Here is a 21,790-nt window from a genome sequence, read left to right as displayed (position 1 = left end):
GATTACTACACGTTTCGCTTACAGCTTCCTCAGGAGATCCTATTGGTGCTGGGAGATACAGTGTAATTACTATATGATACAAAGTGCATACATCTGTTTCCACATCATTAGTATAGCATATCACATTTTGCAATTTTCAATCAACATATCATGAATTCCAACTCGAGAACATCATGTACACATAAATATATATTGGAGTACTCATGGGCACCTACCCAAACCCCAAGGGGGGAGAAAAAACACATAGAGCACCCGGGCCAGCACGGTGGCATGAAGAAACTGATGTGTGTATGACTTTTCCTCATGCCATCGTGCTGGCCCGGGTGCTGAGTGTTTTTCTCCCCCCTTGGGGTTTGGGTAGGGGCCTACGAGTACTCCAATGTATATTTATATGTGTACATCATGTTCTCTAGTTGGAATTCATGATATGTTTTAGGGCTGGGCGTAAATCGATTTATCGATTTTTTAGTATGAAAAAATTTTTTTTTTTAAACTTGAGTTTTTTCTACAATACTTTTTTTCTGCCTTGTGCAGCCACCGAACTCCCCAGTAACGGACCACCGCCGTGCCTGGATGTGACGTCAGCTGCGGGGCGGGCGGTGCGTCTGTACAGGCCGGGGCTGCCGTGCGCTGTGATAGGTAAAGTCTCCCCGGCCTGGATGTGACGTCAGCTGCCGGGAGAGGAAGCGGGCAGTGCATCTGTACAGGTCAGGGGCTGTGATAGGATAGGTACCTATCCTATCACAGCCCCTGGCCTGTACAGACGCACCGCCCGCTTCCTCTCCCGGCAGCTGACGTCACATCCAGGCCGGGGAGTTCTCTGTACCTATCACAGCGCGCCGCAACCCCTCATACTCAGTACATAGGTATGGCAGCTCTCCAGTACACTGTCCACTGTTCTCTTGTGTGCGCTTCCGGCTCTCCCCCTCATCCCCTATTTGTTCCCCATCCTTTTTGGTTACACTGTGCTTTTTGGGTTGTTGCTCAATTTCCAGTCCAACGAGGCATTCATATGCACCTCCTCCTTGTTGGCGTGCCACCATGTCTATTGCCACCATACAAGCATGAAGCAGTGGTTCTCCCTTTTCTCCAGTTTGATCAGTCCCCACTGCCAAAACTTTGCCACTTTCTCGATCAACCACAACAGCGCCAACACCCTTCCCTCCTCTAGCCTGGTTCAACTGTGCAGCTTCCACAGCCCTGCACATGTAACTGCCAATTCTTAACTTCTCCTCATCAGACACTCCTCCTCCATGACTGCCTTGCTCCAGGTTCACGGTCTTAGGCTTCGCATGGTAGGTGCTAGGCCAAATTCCTGCCCACACTTGCTGCTCCTTACAATTCCTTGCTGCACGCGATGGGACTGAAACCACAAATGGTTCTCCCAATCCAGTTAAGTCGATAGGGTCACAGACGCACCGCCCGCAGCTGACGTCACATCCAGGCGCGGCGGTGGTCCGTCAGAGTCAGACACACATATACAGCGCTTCTCCTTCTCCTCAGTCCTCCCTCCAGACTCTGCAGTCATTTTTTAAGTGCATTGGAAAAAAAATCGAAAATCGAATCGAAACTCAAATTTTTCTTTAAAAATCGAAGATTTTTTTTTAGGCAAAATCGCCCAGCCCTAATATTGAAAATTGAAAAATGTCATATGTTATACTAATGATGTGGAAAGAAATGTATGCACTTTGTATCATATAGTAATTACACTGTATCTCCCAGCACCAATAGGATCTCCTGAGGAATCTGTAAGCGAAACACGTAGTGATCTATTGGCATATGATGATTGAGATCCCTGTTCGGCCTGGAAGCTACCCCAGCACAGGTGCAGTTATTTAACAGACAGCAGACCACAGGTCTACAAAATGGCAGGGAGGTGGGGTGAGATGTCCCATATACCGCCATCATGCAGGGAGGAACCTATATGCAGCCACGCTGGTAAACTGTCCCCTGGAGGTTAACCTTTTCCTTGCAGCTGTAGCTCCCTTAATTTTTTGGGTAGTTCTGGGGCACGTTTATCCAGTTCCTACGTGACATAGGAGGACCAGTTGTCTGCATTTGTGGGGTTGATGGAACACCTTTTTGGTATTTTAGCTGGTTCCAATCATCAAGGCCACAAGCACAAGCATTGCCCCTCTCTCCTTATTAAATGAAGAGTACCTCAGAGAGGATGCAGCAGAAGCAAATGAGGATATCCCTGTGGATGGGAAGGTGTAAGACCCCTCCACTAAGAATTCCGCGCCTGAAGAATCCAAGGGTCAGAGTTTAATTCTAACCCAAAAGGCATTTTTATAGTAATTCTTGGAAATGGGCCATACTTAATTTATGCTGCCATTATCCAAATCTTCTCAGAAAGTTCAGCCCTTAGGATCATGGCATCCATCGTCGCCTAATCCTCAATACTTTCTGATGCATCCTGACATTAAGGATGTTCTATATGCAGACTGGACTCATCCCAATATGGTGTTTGCTCCACCAAAGATATTCGCTCAGAAATACCCAATAGAGAAAGACTTCTTTAACCACTTTAGCCCCGGAGGATTTGGCTGCTCAATGACCAGGCCCTATTTTGCGATTCGGCACTGCGTGACTTTAACGGACAATTGCGTGGCCATGCAACGCTGTACCCAAATGAAATTGACATCCTTTTTTTCCCACAGAGCTTTCTTTTGGTGGTATTTGATCACCTGTGCGATTTTTATTTTTTGCGCTATAAATAAAAAAAGAGCATCAATTTTAAAAAATAACAATATTTCTCTATCGCTCATTGACAGACGTAGTCCTCGGTGATACAGCACCTTCGGGTTATGTTGCCTCCACAGGAGCAGGACTAGACAGGAAATTAAAATGCTCTGGCCACACCCTAGGGGCAGTCCCAGAGGGTATATCCTCTCTCTCTCTGCCTCAGCAAATCAGTTATTTTCTGTCTAGTTAGGAGTAAGGACCTAGATACCTTGCTGGGATCTTCGGTCCTGGCAAGATTTTTTTCTTAAAAGATTTTTTAGACAGCTTTTTTTCTCCAGTGTTCCTGTGAGATCTTCAAGCAAGAAAGCTGAACTGCGCGACGGGCTGGATGTTGAGATCCGGTGGTCACCCCAGTTCAGCCTATGAGCGCGTGCAGGCCATAGCTCCGCGCTGGGTCGGCCGCGACAAAGTCCCATTAAGGGACTGACCCCGCGAGTTAAACGTCTCGCTGAAACGCCAAAGACCACGAGTCACAGCGTCCGTATCGGTCGACAGCCCTCCCGCCCCGGTGGAGAGGGGTACTGTCAGGAGTTGGTGCCCGCCTGGTTCCGGTATGGTGAGTAGTATGTTCCCCCTTTTCCCCTGACGGGTCTTGTGGTGAACGCGGGCCCCTCTCTGTATGGTAAGATAGAGTCCCCCTCTATCCTATAACATGACACAGATCCCCCTACTTTGAGTGTGATTTTATGTGCAAAGAGCCAGGAGGCTTGGTTTGGGAGCTAACAATCTAATTGTATACATGTTTAAAAGATTGTAATCAGTGGCATTCTGGGAATCTTACTGTGATAAGAATAAGGTACCTACCAGTCAGAAGCCACGGACATGTAGACTGCCTTCCTAAATCAGATCTCCAGCTATAAGCAGGCCTTCCGAACGGCCATGCGGTCCGCCAGGGCCGGTACCGCCAACCACGCCAAATCTCCATGCAGAGAGAGTGTTGTGTGCCCTGCAGCACACCGCTATTCAGTACAGGCCGCCGCCATTTTTTTTGCTGGATTGCACGAGCCGCCATTTTGGCGTAGCCTCGTGTCTCCAGCATGGGGGCGGCCATGTTTGAGGTGATCCAAACACCTCGTGGAGCTAGGGGAGGCGCCAGAAGGCGTGCAGAGGGGCGGAGCCGCCTCCTTTCTTCCTGGGCAGCCAGCCAAATGACTTCCGGTTTGTCAAGACAGCGCTGTAACCTGTTGCAGTTAAACTCTGAGCATCAAGTGGTGAGCCTGGGGGTCTATCTCTCTCTCTCTCTCGATCGATAGGGATCCCTAGCAGGTAACACTAAGGGGCTTTTGTGGCGCTGGGGGTCTGAAAAAAAAAAAAAAAAAGTTTTTTATTTTTGAATTATATTATCCAGGAAGTGACTGGAATAATTATGGACCCTGCCACACATATTCCCCCACCTGTTTCCCTCGAGGGGGCCACGGGACCCGCCGGTGCACAGAGTGTAGAGGCATTTACAGCAATTTTGGAGTCTATGATGGCTCGGGTGGAGGCGGCCTGTCAGGGACGGGGGTCAAGGAAGCGACCCCCGCCTACCCCTATACTATCTGACACCTCTGACTCAGATTCAGAGATGGTCACTGCAGGTCCCTCTGCAAGGGCTGTTACCTCAGGTAAAGCTCCCTCAGACAGTGAGGAGGACGTTTCTTCTCCTGCTATAATTCAGGAAGAAGCATTGGTGGACGCACTAGTTGTGGCAGTGCAGGAAACCTTAAAACTTGAGGTTTTACCAGCAGAAGCAACTGAAACAGAGATTCCTTTTGGTACTAACAAGCCCATCAAAAACGGTGAAGGTTTTTCCTGTACTCAAGTGTTTTGGTAATAAGATTAAAGGAGAATGGGAGCATTCTAAACGTACCTTTACTATTTCCAAGCGTATTGCTAGACGCTATCCGTTTGAGGAATCCATCATTAAGAAATGGACGGTACCACCAGTGGTGGATCCACCTATTTCCAGGCTGAATAAAGCCACGGTTATCCCAGTGGAGGACACTTCGTCCTTTAAGGATCCGGTGGATCGAAAGATGGAAGCAGAGTCCCGCACTATCTTCTCTCTGATAGGGTCAGCATTTAGACCAGTAATTGTTATTGGTCTAGTTTCCCAGACACTTACGGAATGGGCGAGAATGGTACGCCAAGACCTTAGGGGAAAAGATATTCCCCAGGAGACATCTGATTTGATGGAACAGATTATACAAGGGCTACAGTTTATCTGTGACGCAGCCTTGGACACTACTCCCCTATTAGGGCATGCATCTATGTCAGCGGTTATCCTCAGACGTGTGCTGTGGTTAAAATGCTGGTCAGCTGACCTAGGTTCCAAAAAGACCTCGACAAATCTCCCCTTTCAGGGGAATCGTCTATTTGGGGCCACCCTAGATGAAATCATTAAGGATGCCACTGGGGGCAAGAGCACTTTTTTGCCACAGGCTGCTAAAGCTAAGGGACCTCGCAACAAGCGAGGACCTTTCTTTACCGCCCATAAAGGGCGCCCGGCTGGAACAAGCGGGAAAGGCAAGACTCCTCCAGGAGGGTTCAAGCAGGGCTGGTCGGACAAACAGAGGACCAACTCAGCCAAACCCGAAGCAAAGGAGTACACAGCCTGAAGGTGCGCCCCCACCCGGTTTCAGGGTGGGGGGACGTTTTCACCGGTATTCAGGACATTAGATCGAGCATCAACTACTACTACCGGTGCGATTCTTCCCTTCCAACATTTAAGTACTACAGGGAGCGGTAGTCACCGTTCCCTGAATAGATCTTTTCCTTTTCCTAAGATTAGTCCCAATTCCCCACAGGAATCGGATCTGGTTGACCAGACAGGCCAAGAAGCCTCTAGTCGGGTGACTTCGGTCCCTGAGGTTCAACCAGAAAAGATCACCCTTCCTGATAGGAATCAGGTATCTGATAAATGTGTGGGAACAGAAAACGACCAGACTTTCTCGGATGGTCGGGGCCAGATAGCTCTAGGGACGCCTGGTTCAGATCCAATCAGCGCCAGTGGTCCTAGAAATTCTAGGCTGGCCTCGTCAAGCCGGCCTGGCCGACTTGGACATGCTAGTCGCAGACGTTCCGTGGGAACTTCGTCTCAGGGAGTGTCTGTGGTCTCAAGGACCAATTTACCATCGTGCTTTACAGTCGCTGGTTTTAATGGCCTGGCCATTGAGACCCAAGTACTGAAGGACAGAGGTTTGTCTGCTTCAGTCATTCCTACCCTTATTAAAGCAAGGAAAGCGACTTCCAGCAAGGTCTATTATCACACATGGAAGACTTATATTGCGTGGTGCGAATCTTTAGGATTTCCTCCACGTACCTATTCGGTGACTCGAATATTGGCTTTTTTGCAACAAGGGGTTGAGCAGAAGCTAGCCTTGAGCACCATCAAGGGTCAAGTTTCAGCATTAGCAATCTTCTTTCAGAAACCTTTAGCTACCAAGTCCTTGGTGCGGAATTTCATCCAGGGGGTGCGGCACCTGGCTCCACCAGTCCGCGCGCCCTTACCGCCCTGGGATCTTAATTTAGTTTTGTCGGTTCTACAGAAACCTCCCTTTGAAAACATCAGGGAGATTCCCTTGCTTACTTTATCCCAGAAGGTGGCCTTCTTGGTGGCTATCACTTCTGCTCGCAGGGTGTCAGAACTGGCTGCATTATCATGCCAGTCCCCATACCTAGGGATTCATAGGGATAAGGTAGTACTTCATCCTAAGCCATCCTTTCTTCCTAAGGTGGTTTCAGATTTTCATCTGAATGAAGATATTGTACTACCTTCCTTGTGTCCTCAGCCCAAGCATCATCGGGAACATGCGTTGCATTCCTTAGATGTGGTTCGGGCAATCAGGGTATACCTGAAAGCTACGGAATCATTCCGTAAGACGGATTCACTTTTTGTGATCACGGATGGCCCCAGAAAGGGTTTGCCTGCATCTGCCGCGACCATTGCCAAATGGATTAGACTGACGGTGGTACAGGCTTATTCTATTAAGGGTCAGAGTCCTCCGTTCCCTGTTAGGGCGCACTCCACTCGAGCGCTCAGTACTTCCTGGGCCTTTCGCCATCAGGCGTCAGTGGTCCAGGTATGTAAGGCGGCCACCTGGTCGTCGGTACATACCTTTACAAAATTCTATAAAATTGATGTGACGGCATCGGCGGATGCCTCATTTGGCCGCAAGGTTTTGCAGGCCGCAATTTGAGGAGACCGGTGGTCTACCTCGAGGGTTTTTTTCTGTTTGAAAAAAAAAAAAAAAATTTTTTTCTTTTTTGTTGAGTCTCATCATTAAGGATGAGCATTGTAAACTTCTAGTTGGCACCGGTTGGGCCTTCTAGATTGGGATTTGATTTCCATTTTCCCACCCCTCATTTGTGATACTGCTCTGGGACGTCCCAAAGGTGCTGTATCACCGAGGACTACGTCTGTCAATGAGCGATAGAGAAAAATGGATTTTTGTAAAATCTTACCGTAAAATCCTTTTCTCTTAGCTCATTGACAGACGTAGTCCCCGCCCCTCTGTTTTTGAGTTGGGTTGGGTTAAAATCTCTAAAGACTGCTTTTTGACATAACTGATTTGCTGAGGCAGAGAGAGAGAGGATATACCCTCTGGGACTGCCCCTAGGGTGTGGCCAGAGCATTTTAATTTCCTGTCTAGTCCTGCTCCTGTGGAGGCAACATAACCCGAAGGTGCTGTATCACAGAGGACTACGTCTGTCAATGAGCTAAGAGAAAAGGATTTTACGGTAAGATTTTACAAAAATCCATTTTTTTCACATTTTTTTGTATGAAATTCTCAAAAAACAAAAATATAAAAATCAAAATTTTTTAACATTTTTGGCCAATTTGTTTTCCGCTACATATTTTTGTTAAAAAAAATTGCAATAAGCGTATTTTGATTGGTTTGCGCAAAAGTTATTACGTTTACTAACTACGGGAAAGATTTGTCATTTTTATTGTTTTTTTTTTTTTTAACTAGTAATGGCGGCGATCAGGGTTTTTTTGGGTGGGACCTCGACATTGCGGCGGAACAGATCGGACCCCTTACTAACATTTTTGACACTTTTGGGGGTACCAGTGACATTACTACAGTAATCAGTGCTATAAATATGCACTGTTACTGTAAAAATTACACTGGCAGGGAAGGGGTTAACTTTACTGGTGATTAAGCTGTCAGGGGGCGTGGCTTGTGAGATCATCACAGAGACATGCAATCCTATATAGCAGGATCGCATAGCCTCTGTGATACTCTAAAGGAGAATGACAGACGGCTGTGTTTACATCAGCCGTCTGTCTTTCTCCCTCTGCTGCGGGAGATCGCGAGTGGCCATCGATTTGCCCAGCAGCGGCAGAGTGCCGTAGTATATGTATGGTGGTTAAGAGTTAGGGCTCTTTCACACGGGCGTTCCTTTTTTTTTTTTGCCCGATCAGGTCCTTTTTTTTTTTTGTAACGGACACGGATGACACTTGTGTCATCCGGTCCGTATGTCCGTTTTTCATCCCATCCGTTTGCGGATGAAAAACTGACATAATGCATGTCTATGTAAATACGGATGTCTGCGGATGACACCACTGACATCCGTTTTTGCTTCAGTTCCGTTTTTTGAAAGGAAGAAAAAATAGGGTTCTCCTCCGTTCAAAAAAACTGAACTGAACTGAACTGACAAAAAACGGATGTCAGAGGATGATCATCCGATGACATCCGTATTTACATAGAGATACATTATGTCCGTTTTTCATCCGCAAACGAACGCCCGTGTGAAAGAGCCCATAAGCAGTTTCTTATCTCAACAAGAACCTGACTTGCCTGGTTGGACAACATTTCAGTTGTCAAGGAGACTTCTGACAAATGATTAGAGTGATTGTCAAAATCATCCTTTGCATTGGCGAGGGCGGCTCTACAGCCAGTGATTGCGGTTATCGGAATCTACCAGAGCCTTAAGGTTGGGGCAAAATGTCTCTCCAGAGAGTTGGAGTCCTCTAATGGAGATGCTGATATGGGCGCACATCTGGCAGAATTTCCTTGTGACCTCTGTTTTGCTGTGGATGCCTTGAAGGATACCATTTAGCAGATTTCTTGTCTACTCTGTGCACATGCGCAGGATTCTTTGGCTAAAGTGTTGGGCAGCCAAACCTCCCTGCAAAAAGTTGCTGGTAAGTTTTCCATTTCACTGGGAAAATTTGTTTGGCCCTGACCTGGATAAGTATATCCACATGATTTCAGATGGTAAGAGTACCCTTTTTCCTTTTAAAGCGGAGTTCCACCCAAAAGTGGAACTTCCGCTTTAGGGAGTCCTGACCCCCCGACATGCCACATTTGGCATGTCATTTTTTGGGGGGGGGGAGCGGGTACCTAGTTTTGACAGGTACCCGCTCCCACTTCCGCTCGGAGCGCCGCGGCGCCCTGAGCGGAAGTTCTCCTCTCCCCCTCCCTCCCTGCAATCTTCTGGGACACGTCAGAGGTCCCAGAAGATTGCCGGCCAATCACGGCGCGCAGCGCGACTCGCGCATGCGCAGTGGGTACCCGGCTGTGAAGCCGCAAACTGTAACAGCCGGGTGCCCACAGCAGTGATGCCGGCGCCGAGGGAGAGGATCGAGGCTTCCGGCGGCCGCATCGCTGGACCGTTGGACAGGTGAGTAAATGGCTGGAACTCCGCTTTAAGAAGGGCAAGCGCACACTTCAAACATCATCTGGTCCATTCTCTTCTTCCACTAAAAATTCCTTTAGTTGTCCTCAGGCCTTGTCTAAAAAGTACAAACCCCAGACCCAGGTCCATTAAAAGCATTGGGCCCCAAGCCAGCAAAATCAGATGCTAAGTCCTCGTCCCAAAAAAGGGGCACACCCACTTGTGTGTGTGGGGCTTGTTTGAAGGCTTTTGCTGAAATTTGGCAGGCAGAGATAGCAGACAAGTGGGTAAGGTGTCGTGACCTGTGGCTACAGAGCTTTCCCCTTTATGCTTTCAAAAATTTCTTTGAATCCACAAAAATGTTTGGCTCTTTCGCAGGCCGTGGATCATCTTTTTGCTGAGGGAGTTATTATCCTAGGGGACCAATAGTTCAGTGGCTTTTATTCAAATCTCTTCACAAATCCAAAACCAAACCGCAATGTTAATCCGATTTTGGACCCTAAACTACCTCAACAAATTCCTGTATTTCCTTGCATCAGTGGAGATAAAGGATGTATACCTATGTGTCCCAATAGGTCACCTGGCAGTGCAGGGAACTTTGTCTGGAACTGAGGACAATCTGTTTTGCTCTCTTGCTACAGAGCCTTCTTGTCAGAGTCCAGAATGACACACCACGGTAGTGGCTTACATAAATCATCAAGAAGTTGAGCAGCCCAGGAGGAAGTGGATCTCATTTCTGCCTAGGTGTAGCTTCACGTTTCTTCCTATTGTGTGGTTCACATTCCAGGGCTAAAAAATTGGCAGGTGGACTTCCTCCTTGACAACAGTAGTCGCTGGGGGATTTGGCTCTTCATCTGGAAGTGTTTGAGGAGATTTGTCAGCAATAGGGCACTCCAGATGTGGATCTTCTGGTGTCCAGGTTCAATACAAAACTGAACAGGTTTGTTTCCAGGACCAGGGATGCTCATGCATTTGTGGTGGATGCTCTGCTGACTCTATGGGACCAGTTCTCCATGATATATGCCTTCCCTCCACTTCAGCTACTTTGCAGAATCTGGGGGGAAGGAATCTCAGTGATTTGATTACTCTGGATTGACCCAGGAGAACATTATTTTAGGAACTCATGAACATGTCAGGGGACAGTACCTGGACCCTTCTGGATCATTCTGACCTCCTGTCACAAAATCTGATCTTCCAACCTTTTTTATGCTTGCTATTTAACGCCATGTCTATTAAAGCCAGAGTCTTAAGGGACAGAGGAGTTTTGGATTCAGTCATTCCTACACTTTAAAAAGCTAGAAAGGCAACTTCACGGAAGACCTGGCCTTTCTTAAGACAGGGGTTGAGATGCATCTGGCCTTAATCAAGGGTCAGATATCTGCATTGGGGTTATATTTCCAGAGGCCATTTGCTTCTCATTCTTTGGTTTGGTTCCTTCCTTTTTGCAGGGTGTCACACAGATTGTCCCGGCTGCCCTTGACACAGTGGGATCTTAATCTGGTGCTCTCTGTTTTACAGAAATTTCAATTTTCACCTATCTTAGACCTTCCCTTGGTCCTTTTTGAAAAAAAAAATCATGTTTTTCTGGTAGCCCATACTACTTCTTCTCAAGTAGGGTCAAGGAGTTGGTGACTCTTTCATGTAAAGAGCCAGTTCTAGTACTTTACCATGATGACAAGGTAGTGCTGTCTTTCTTGCTAAAGTTGTCTCGGCCTTTCATCCTAATCAAGACATAGTCCTGCCTTTGTTTTGTTCCGGACTTCAGTCACTGGGGGACAAAGCTCTCCATACTTTGGATGTGGTCTGTATTATCTGAACTTGCTTAAAGTCGACTGCAGCGATTAGGCCAGTGATGGCGAACCTTGGCACCCCAGATGTTTATGAATTACATTTCCCATGATGCTTGTGCATTCTGCAGTGTGGCTGAACATCATGGGAAATATAGTTCCAAAACATCAGGGGTGCCAAGGTTCGCCATCACTGGATTAGGCATTCAGATTACCACTTTGTGCTTCCTGAGGGTCCTGAAAAAAGATCATGCCGCTTCAAAGTCAACCTTATCCTGTTGAATTCTGCACCCTATTTTTCAAGCTTATGGATTAAAAGGAAGACTTCCTCCCTTTCCAGTAAAGGCACATTCTACCTGGGGTGTGGTTGCATTCTGGGCCTTTCACCACCAAGCTTCTATTTCTCAGGTCTACAAGGCCGTTACCTGGTCCTCAGTTCACACTTTTACCAAGTTTTACCAGGTGGATGTTAGGACTGCTTAGGATTCTATAATAAGGGCCATCCCCTGGAAGTCAGTTCTTACCAGTTGGTAGCTTCTGGACATGATGGTGAGGTTCTTGCAGTGAGGCACATCGCAAACCCTACGCTGCAGGTGTAGAATAACAGCGGAGGGCCTTGTCTCTCCCTGGGCTGTCTGCAGTTGGAACAGACTCCCCTCCTGCTGCAGGTATCCTCCATCAGAATCAGGAAATGCCTTGAGTACTCCATGAGACCTGTCCAGCTGGGTTTCAGCCCTTCTCTATTGGCTGATCTGCAATTTTGTAATGGAGGTCTTTCTGGCACCGATTTCTTTTCTAGAAAATTCTTTGCTGCCCCGATAAGACTCCTGTCCTTTGTGCCTGATTCTTGACCTTTGTTGAATTTTGGGAGTCTGGAGCATTCTTAGCCCTTTGACTCTTGCATTTAAGGTTAGGTAAGATATATTTTTTACAGGGGTCCTCTTGGTGCTCGCCCCAGGAGATATCTTTTGTGCAACCAGTAAGTGTACCTAGCTTATCTTCAGCTCCATTGGTGTGGTAACTCATCTCTCCTATTTATGGGTTGGTTCTAATCTTCCTTTCTTGCCTACCCTTGTTGGGAAGCTTTCTACACCTTAGGGCATGCTGTCTTTGCAATCAAATTCTGAGTTTCCTGCTCCCCGGTTTCTTGCCTTGGCGAGGCGTTTGTGTGACAGTTGTGGGAGTTCTAGTTTCTCTGCCCTTATGGGGTCAGGCAAGTAAAGGCTTAGATCCTTTCTTTCTAGACTGGCTGGTCTTGTTGCACAGGGACTTTTTCTCAAGTCTGATACCTAGTAAACATCTACCATGGTTGTTCCCTATCCTTGTTAACCATGTTGGTTGCTTTCCTTCCCAAAGTACAATTAGTTATTGTTACACCCATTGGCAGGTTCAGATTGTACAGCTTCTCACTTGGTCTATGGTCTGGTGCTTCCTTCTCTATTAAGTAATCCTTACTGGTTTGTGTGGTCTTGGGCTCCAGGCTGATTTCCTGTGTCCTCCTTCTTTGTTGTTTTTGAAGGCTCCCCTATCAGGCAGGGAATTTACCTTTATTTGGTGCAAGTTTTGAGCTTTGGTCCTTCAGGCTGTTCTTTGGCTGCAACCAGTCTCTAGTTCTGTTTCACTGGGCTCGCTAGCTTCTTGCTGATTGTGATGTTGTTAATGAAGTCTAATGCTTCCATCTGAGTGGGGAGAAGGGGGAAGTCAAGTTACACAACATGTCCTCCTCGTTGTCCTCCTCATTTCACTATAATTCGCAAGTCTGTGATAAATAGTTTGGATTTAAATCTGTTGTTTGTGCACCAGCTAGATACAGGAACCAGCAAACCAGAACACAGCCAGGGCCGCTGATAAGCCAGTACAACCAGCCCTGTTGTACCGGGCCCGGCTACTGAGCTCTGCAGGGGGGCCCGGGCAGCCTCAGTCAGTGCAGAATTTTTTAAAAACAGGCTTTCTAAATTACACCCCACTTAGCCGCTACCTCTAGCTTAGGGGGGGATTATTACTGCTATTTTCTGGGCCCCTCTATGGTGATCTGTAATGGTGAGAGTGGAGGGACTTTTTTTTCATTTTCGGGCGCATGCGCAGTGCATTCCATGCCTGCTCTACATGTCCCAGCTGTTTAAAGTCCCAGCCGTCTCCTGCTGCAGCTTGCCCATTGTCATACCCTGGCGGAGTGATCTTCTTTCATTCAGCTCTGAGCTCCCCATTCAGTAGTTAGTAATCAGATTCTCAGCGTGAGAGAGATGGAGAGGCAGGCAGCTGACCGAGTCCAGGAGGAGAGGGAAAGCTCTCAATGTCCCATCTTTTTCCTGGCCGTTATCCTGGAAATACAGAACTCGTTTATGTGTGAGCCAATTCCAGCCGAGCACACGGCAGCTCAGCCTGACAGTCTATTGATATAGACTTGCAGTACCTCTCCTCTCCATTAGTAGCCGCTGTACAGAAGGGGAACGTTTTTACTAATCAGGTATAGGCTTCAAGATCTGAATAGAAGTATTGCCTATGCACGAGTGGGCAGCTAAAACACTCCAGGTCTGCCCTCATCACGTACTGTACTCCTGCCAGCATAAGAGAATGTGGAAGAAGATGGTGTGAGGGTAACTACTACAGTAATAGAGATGAGGTGTTTGGCCACAGAGTTGTCATGAGAGAAGGGGGGCACATTTCAGGCAGTATTTTGTTGGGGGCGAGAGGGTGCTGTGTCCATTCATTCCTAGAAGATGATCCCTGGTGACTGGACATTCACCCTTTTATTGCTGGCAGATGGATTGGAAGTGTGTGATTAACCCTTTGTTTGTAGAAGATCTGTATTTTGGAAGTCATGATTAATAACCATTTTATTGCTATCAGATCCCTGGTGAAAATGTACATTTACCCCTTTAATAGCTATATATATATATATATATATATATATATATATATATATATATATTCATGCACTTCCACAAGGGATCGGCTATCAAAAAAATGGTTAATCAAGTGCTTCTATCAGGTATCTGACAGCAAAGAAATAGTTAATCATGTCTCTAGCCACCAGGGATCTTATTGGTGGTTAGAGCCATAATTAACCTTATTATTGCTAGAAGATCCTTGCTGGCCTGGTGGCTGGACATGATTAACTATTTCATTGCTGTCAGATCCCTGATAGAAATACATGATTAACCTTCTTGTAGGACCACGTCCATAATAAATGAATGTGCCGCCTCCAATTAAAGTACATGCTTTGCCTACAGCAACTTTATGGAAACACAGAAAAAAGGTGTCCCTAAAAACTTTTTTGGAATATTGGCAACTATTGATTTACTGCACTGTACATTACTTTGTCACCCTCTATAACACACAGACAGAAGTCAGCAGGTTCTCTGTCACAGTGTGTCACATAGCATGGCTGTTGGGTGCCGATTGGTCATGAGTTAAGGTCAGCAACCAACAGCCATGCTATGTAACACACTGTGACAGAGAACCTGCTGCCTGTGTGTTATCATAAGGGCTCTTTTACACAGGCGATCCGATCAGATCCGCCTGTCGGTTTTTTAGGCGGATCTGATCGGACCCTCCATGCAGCTCTATGGGTCAGCGGAGATACCTCCACTGACACCCGCTGCCATCCATACCTGATCCTGTCCGTGAAATCCAGACGGATGGAAACCCTATTTTTCCATCCGTCCAGGGATCAGATCCTTCATTACATGCAATCGGATGTGCGGTGCGAATTCAGCCATACACTTTGTATGACTGAAATTCGCACTGCACCCGCACAAAAGTCGCACATGACCCTGTTTTCCAGCCGCATCAGGATCGGATCGCACAGTGGTTCACACTTGTGCGATACGATCCTGTGCTAACTGTCAGATTGCACTGCGATATGCGATCAAACTGGGGATGTCATTAACATTTCATTGACACCCCCTGCGTATCGCATATGGCAGTGTGAACTGCCAGGGGTGCGTTTGCGATGCGGGAACAGGCTGCGAATTTGCAGCCTTCCTGCATCGCATAAATGTGAACCGGGACTGAGACATGCTGATCAGCTGTAGCCAATTACAGTACAATGTCCTGTGTTTACAAACACAGGGCTTCATACACAGATCAGTAATCTGGCTATTTCAAAACAGCCAGATCTGTTAGTAAAAGCAGCACACATTACACACATGACACTTGGCACACAGTTAACCCCTTCATTGCCCCTTGATGTTAACCGAGCCAGTGGCATTAATATAGTGTACACTATACAGTAATTTAGCTGATCACTGTTTTGGTGTCACTATTGATGTAAGTTTCAGTTAAGCCAGCCATAGATGATTACAATCTTGCCCAGGTTAGCAGGGATCGGCTAAGACAGGCTGATTGTACCCAAGTAATAGGACGACATAGGTACAACCTGCCTGTCCGATTTTTACATGCAATTATTGTTTCAAGGCGGGGTCTAGGGAGTGGCCAGAGGTGTGGTTAAGGGTGGGGCTGAAGGGGGCCCCATCAGGTAGGCTGTACGGGGCCCCATGATTTCTATCAGCAGCCCTGAGGGGGAATATCCATTAAGAACACAGATTGCAATAAACAGGTGGGGGGTAGTTTTGGGTGGCATCAGGTTTAAAGTTTGTACAGTAGCCCTGTGCACATATATTGTACTTTTTTTTTTTTTTTAATATATTTAATGTATTCTTTTGCTGCAGGCACCAAAACTACAAGCACATGCTTTGCACCCAAAAACTTGACCTCTTTTAAAAATTCTACTAAATCATGGGTGGGATTTTCTGGTGGACAGCATCATACTGTGTGTCTTGACTCTGAAGGCAAGTGTTTTTTTTTTTTTTTTTGTAAGTTTTTCTAAAGCTGTAAATTGAGTACCTTCTACACTGTGTACTTTATTGCCGCCTGTTTAATTTGTAGGAAATGCATACAGTTTGGGGCGTGCAGAGTATGGGCGACTTGGCCTTGGCGAGAACTCTGAAGAGAAAAGTGAACCCACATTGATACCTGGTCTCCCTAAAATTGCTTCTGTGGCATGTGGAGCTTCTGTCAGTTATGCGGTATCTCGCGATGGTAAGTTCTTCTTCTTCCTTCTTTTGCCTTGAGGTTTGAAACTGAAGCTGGTGTCTTTTTTTTTTTTTTTTTTTTTTTTTTTTTTGTTCTGCCCCTAGTTTGTCAGCCCCTATTTAAAGTTATTTCTTTTAAATCAAACCATTTTTATGGTTTAAACTTTTCCCTTTTAAGCAACTGTGTTTAATATTTACCTGGTTGAATATGTAGATCATAACCAAGAGCGTTGCATACGAATCTCTTCATTGTATATTACATCTTTTTTTTTTATACATTTTCTACCTTATTTTTTGATATGCATATAACCGCTATTAAGCTCTGAAAAGAACTTCCATAACACACCAATTGTTTATTGGTTTACTTAGGTTTCAGGCCTCTTGCGTCTGGAGGCCTTGGACAGGGTGAAGGGAGAAATTGCCAGTTTCATGCACACAGGACACATTTTGACATTTTTATTTATTTTGGTTTTCTACAGGCCGTGTTTTCTCCTGGGGTATGGGAACTAACCAGCAGCTTGGTACAGGTGAAGAGGATGATGTATGCAGTCCTTATGAGATGACAGGAAAGCAGCTTGAGAACAGAGATGTGTTGTCTGTGTCCAGTGGAGGTCAACACACTGTCCTGTTGGTGAAGGATCGCAGCTGACCCGCTCAGAAATTGACAATTGGCTAAAATAGGACACCTCCTCTAAGCCTCTTGTTCTTCAACCCGGCCACCTATGGACTTTTTAATAACCCCTAAATTAGCGAAATCCTCTTTGTGAGAGGCTGCCTTATCTGACATCAGCTTCTACCGTGTCTGGGCTTGTCCACATGGGAGTTTTTTTTCCTAGCCTAGCTTTTTTTCATACTTCAGAAACACCAGTTTTCATATGTTCCTCAGACTTCAGAGGGAATTCACCTTTAATGTATGCATGTATGCCTGTGTCTTTTTTATCATTTTTAATTTTTTTTTTTTTTTAATTCTCCTCTAGCATGAAAAAATGTCTGCACCTGTTTCCATATTTGTAAAACACTGTAACCACTTTTTATGAAAACTGGTAGGGTGTGACAAAAAACGCTCATGTGCATATAGCCATACGGGCATACTTTGTAAGGGGTAGTGATGTGCACTGTTCTTTAGCCCAAAGCTGCCAGCCAGATTGGTTGCTTTGGGTTACTGTAGTTTCCACACAGCTCTTTCCCTTAGCCTGTTAAGTGTGACTTTATTCTTATGTGATCCCAGCGTTAATACAGTCATCTTTTTGCCCTCTGTCTCCATTAAGAGTTAATTTTTCATGTATTTTTAACATTCTGTTTTCCTTTACTGTGACCATGGCTCATCTTTTTCATCTTACTACTCATTAAATCATGTTGGAGAGCAAAATGTCTGCCCTGCTCCTAAGTCTCTGGGTTTTGTTGGACATGCTAAATAGCTTTATTTTTTTAATACTCAGTGATTGTCAAAGGCATGGGTGTGTTTGACTGTAGATTATTTTCCATTGCTCTTTAACAGTATGATTAATTTGCTTGACAGATGAACATTTTTAAAAAAATTATCTTTGGAATAAATCTTTTTCATAAATTGTTCTGGCTTCTTCTGTTTTGTGCCCAGGTGTAACTGAAAAATGTAGCTAGTTGATGCTGATTTCATAGATGTGTAATTACATTAGGTTAAAAAGGCCTAGAGGTGACTGCATATGTCTGCAGCAGCCTTCCAAACTCTCCAATTACATCTAAAATGTGAGGCAGTTCTGACTGCTGCCTACTTGGTGCTTTTCACATGTGGCTCCTATCTGACTAACTTGTTTCCTAGATGATTTAATGATTCGCAGCAATGGCATAGATAGCAGTAAGGTGTAGGTGAAGGGCAAACTAAGCCACGGTAGGAGCTTTGAGCACCCACTTTGTCCAGTTTTAGCCCAATTTAGAGTGGCATTAAACCCACCAAACTAAATGAAAAATGGTGGGCCCAAGGAGATTTTTACCATAATGTGCAAAAATGCACAGCGTGTTTGCACATTGAAAGACTTTCCTAAGTGAGCAGCAATATCTGCACTCCCAACTGGCACTTCAAACTTCACCCAAATTTCTGTTGAGTTTGGAGACTGCAGCTGTCTTGATTGGTTGGGCGACATAAGTCCCTCGCATACGCTTGAAAGTTATTGTGCTGTTACTGTACACGAACAGTATAAAAAGTGCTGGTAGGTAGAGCATCTGTGTCAGAAGAGACTTATACGGTATCTTCTGGTATAAAATTAAATATATTAATAATATATAATAAACTTTCTTACAATTCCTTTAAGATTTTGCCTAAAATATTTATATACCGTGTGTGTGTGTGTGTGTGTGTGTGTGTATGTGTGTATATATATATATATATATATATATATATATATATATATATATAATATAGTGTGTGTGTGTGTGTGTGTGTGTATGTATGTATATATATGTGTGTATGTATATATATGTGTATGTATGTATGTATATGTGTATGTATGTATGTATATATATATATATGTGTGTCTTGCGAAAGTATTCTGCCCCATTGAACTTTGCAACCTTTTGCCACATTTCAGGCTTCAAACATAAATATATAAAACTGTAATTGTGACGAATCAACAAGTGGGACACAATCATGAAGTGGAACAAAATTTATTGGATATTTCAAACTTTTTTAACAAATAAAAAAAACTGAAAAATTGGGTGTGCAAAATTATTCAGCCCCCTTAAGTTAATACTTTGTAGCGCCACCTTTTGCTGCGATTACAGCTGTAAGTCGCTTGGGGTATGTCTCTATCAGTTTTGCACATCGAGAGACTGAAATTTTTGCCCATTCCTCCTTGCAAAACAGCTCGAGCTCAGTGAGGTTGGATGGAGAGCGTTTGTGAACAGCAGTTTTCAGTTACATAGTTGCATAGTAGGTGAGGTTGAATAAAGACAATAGTCCGTCCAGTTCAACCTGTGTAGGTGTGTGGCCGTAATCATCTCACATACCCCTGAATGTTCTGATTCTTGAGATGTACGTCTAAGTCTTTTGAAAGCCTCCATACTTCCTGCAGAAACCACCTCTTGTGGTAGAGAATTCCACAATCTTGTAGCCCTAACAGTAAAGAACCCCCCTCATTGCCTGAGGTTAAAACGCTTCTCCTCTAATCGCATTGTATGTACTCTAGTCCTCATGCAATCTTTCCGACTGAATAGCTTTTTTTCTATGCTGAGATCACCATTGAGATTTATAAATTGCTATCATGTCCCCTCAGGTGTCTCTTCTCCTCCAGGGAGAATAAATCAAGCGATTGCAGACGCTCTTCATAATTAAGGTCCTCCAATCCCCATTATTAGTTTAGTTGCCCTTCTCTGGACCTTCTCCAGCTCAAACACATCCCTCCTGAGGACCGGCGACCAGAACTGGACAGAATACTCCAGATGTGGTCGGACCAGAGTTTTATAAAGTGGTAGGATTATAGTTTTCTCTCTGGAATACATCCCTTTCTTTATGCATGCTAATATTCTGCCGGCTTTTGCAGCTGCCGCTTAACATAGCATGCTATTGCTTAGTCTATCCTCTACCAGGATTCCCAGATCCTTCTCCATTTTTGATTCCCCCAAAGGTTCCCCCCCTAAAGTGTATTGTGCTTTTATGCTTTTAGTCCCCCAAGTGCAAAACCTTACACTTCTCCACATTAAACCTAATTTGCCATGTCGTTGCCCTCTCCGTTATTTTGTCTAGGTCATTCTGTTGGGTATCTGCTTCATGCTGTGCAGTTATTGCCCTGCCCAATTTTGTGTCGTCTGCAAAAACTGATCTAGAACTACTGATCCCGTCTTCAATGCTATTTATTAATAAATTGAACAGGGTTGGTCCCAGGACTGAGCCTTTGGGGACCCCACTTACCACCTCAGACCAGTCTGAGTATGCGCTATTTATTACCACCCTTTGGACACGCCCTTTTAGCCAGTTCCGTATCCAAGAGCAGACTTTGCGGTCGATGCCTGCAGACCTTATTTTATAAATTAAGCGTTTGTGGGGAACTGTATCAAACGCCTTAGCAAAATCCAGGTACATCACATCCACTGGTCTCCCCCTATCTAGCTCACAGCTCACCTCCTCGTAGAATAAGAGATTGGTTTGACAAGAACGCCCATTTGTAAACCCGTGCTGGTTACTGCTGATGTTGTCTTTAGAAAACTCTACGATATAGTCCCTTATCATCCCCTCCAGAAGTTTACATACTATCGATGTCAGACTGACAGGCCTTTAATTTCCCGAGACATGCCCCTTTTTTTTTTTTTTTTTGAATATTGGTATCATGTTAGCAAAAATCCTGCGCAACAATAGCATCAAGTACAGGTGGAAGTTCCCTACTAAACTTGAAATTGAAAGGAACAACAGGACCTTTTGGATTTCTGACCTGGATGATGGCCTCCTCTTAATGAGAAAATGGGGACTACCCCCCCCCCAGAGGATGATGAAGACATCGCGGACCAACCCTCCTACCACACCATGCTGTGGTTCCTCTGCCCTGGAATTATTACACAGAGCTCTCTGGGCCCCTACCTGCCCGTACTCCCTTGAGTTGCTTTTCCCCTACTAAATTCACAGATCCCGTCCGGCTGGACTATTGATCAGGGATGTGTATAGGATTCGCCTGTACAATGGGCTGCTGTGAGGCCCTCTGTTGCCAGGGCGGCTGCCTGTATGATCAAATTTTCCCCTTTTTTGTTGTCTTATTCTTTTTATTTCATCAGCAAACCTTTTGTTGGTGCACCGTGCACTTCTTTATCACCTGACGTGACTTTGTGGCACTCCCTTTGTATACTTATTTTATTGTGTTGCCATGGTACTGAAACTAGTATCTCTTAATACAAAGGGGCTAAATAGCCCACACAAAAGGAGATCTCTTTGGAAAGATGCTGTCAACAAACGAGCAGATATTCTATGCGTACAAGAGACGCACTTCACAGCATTGAACCCACCTAAATGCTCTCAGATCTTTTCCACATATTTTTCAGGCAAACTTTTCTAAAAAAAAAAAAAAACAAAGGGGTGTCCAATGGCATTCAAGGACACTCTGTCCTTTCACTTACTGGACCTAGTTACGGATATCAACGGCTGGATCTCCCAACTGGCTCATCACGCCAAAGGTACCTTGGCTATTAGCCCACATGACATAGCGCAGAACTTTAGCGATTACTACTCCTCATTGTACAATTTGCGGGAGGACTCTGGTGTACATCAGCCCTCTCTAGAGGAAATTAACATTTTCGGACAAATTGAGGTTACCCGCAATGGATGCATCGACCCTAGAATTAGTAAATAGACCTCTATAGACCCTCAAGAAATCATCAAGGTAATTAAAGATCTTTCATCTCATAAAGCGCGTGGTGCAGATGGCCTTTCGTCAGAATATTATAAAGCGTTCTGTGACATTCTCACTCCTCGCTTGTCTAATCTTTTTAATGAGGCAGTCTCCACGAGCAATTTCCCAAGGAAATGATGGAAGCTATTATTCTTACTCTTCCGAAAGCGGGGAAAGACCCCACTCTCCCTCAACACTACCGGCCCTTTATCTTTACTAAATTCTGATGTGAAGCTATGCCCAAAGGTACTCGCAAATAGGCTCTTGGAGG

The 21,790-nt window shown here is 45.2% G+C and overlaps 2 long non-coding RNA genes across 2 annotated transcripts in view; both read left to right on the top strand.

Annotated features, from left to right (window-relative positions):
* LOC309546218 overlaps window positions 1–21,790 on the top strand; it is a 1,099,142-nt gene that overhangs the window by 69,396 nt on the left and 1,007,956 nt on the right. The gene's annotated exons all lie outside the window — the stretch shown is intronic.
* On the top strand, window positions 15,808–17,136 carry LOC309547492. The gene is made up of 3 exons (XR_014224968.1): window positions 15,808–15,928; window positions 16,026–16,178; window positions 16,651–17,136. It is a non-coding gene; the product is annotated as an uncharacterized lncRNA (long non-coding RNA).

The sequence above is a fragment of the Pelophylax lessonae genome (genome assembly GCF_965119305.1).
Source record: "Pelophylax lessonae genome assembly, chromosome: 2".
Taxonomy (NCBI): domain Eukaryota; kingdom Metazoa; phylum Chordata; class Amphibia; order Anura; family Ranidae; genus Pelophylax; species Pelophylax lessonae.
The sequence above is the reverse complement of the archived record's forward strand: the minus strand, read 5'-3'. Positions and strand labels throughout refer to the sequence as shown.